Below are 865 nucleotides of genomic sequence, written 5' to 3'. Positions count from 1 at the left end.
CACTAAAAGGATAACCAGGTACAGAATACATTCTTGGTCCGTCAAGTTCACCTTTGACCTACGATAAGTTCACCTTTGACCGTGAATTCTCATAAAACGCTTCGGGGATTGTGTGAAAGGTTTTCAACCAACGTTGGAAGCAGGTAAGAACTTGAATTATGCTAAATGACTGTCTTATCGTAAAGCAGAATCGCTGTAGGTCGTATCTATGGTGTAAGGGTCGCATTGGGCGGGAAAATATTAAAGAATTTTCGTGGTGTGAAATCTTCGAAGGGGGAGGGGGGCGACACGACATGTTAGTCTCTGGAGACAAAGGGAGGTCGTATTTTCTTGTATATTAAATCTGGTGTATTATTTTCAGCCCGTAGCAACCCATTTTTGTAATAACTTAAAAAGATAAGGCTCAATTTCGTCCTCATTACTAAGAAACTTGGGTACCTAATGGCTGCAAATAATACAGCAGATGTATTACATAATATACAGAACATGCGACCTCCCTTTGTCTCGAAAGACTAACGTGGTGTCGCCCCCTCCCTCTTTCAGGAACCTCCTCGAACACTGGACCCCTATGTTACGTCCCTTCCGATAGACAATGGCCTGACTTACAGCATCCTGTCTTCCTTAAGCTTTGTGGTCTCCCATCCAAGTACTGACCCTATATTATAACTTATACTATATAGTTACACGTATACTAAATATACACGATAAAATGGTGATTTTCTAAACATTTTTAAACCCTCTTTGTAATCAGCAGATTTGTAGCCTCTACCAGGCTCCACAGCACGGGCAAACTTACCTCATAGGCCCTGTCAGACGTTGGTGGGGTCACGTGGTCTTTGGTTACGTGTGCAACGCATGCCGAGTG

General features: G+C 42.8%; 1 protein-coding gene across 2 annotated transcripts in view; it reads left to right on the top strand.

Annotated features, from left to right (window-relative positions):
• Positions 1-865, top strand: part of LOC118409860 (gastrula zinc finger protein XlCGF57.1-like) — a 7,250-nt gene continuing 6,385 nt past the window's right edge. The window contains exon 1 of one of the 2 annotated variants that reach the window (XM_035811223.1): positions 1-143. The gene's annotated coding sequence lies outside the window, so the exon portion shown is untranslated. Of the gene's footprint in view, positions 144-321; positions 647-865 lie in introns of those variants that run through there. The other variant, XM_035811224.1, reaches the window with a different exon arrangement.

This window comes from Branchiostoma floridae, chromosome 2 (assembly GCF_000003815.2).
Source record: "Branchiostoma floridae strain S238N-H82 chromosome 2, Bfl_VNyyK, whole genome shotgun sequence".
NCBI lineage: Eukaryota > Metazoa > Chordata > Leptocardii > Amphioxiformes > Branchiostomatidae > Branchiostoma > Branchiostoma floridae.
This window is presented reverse-complemented; position numbering and strand designations above follow the sequence as displayed.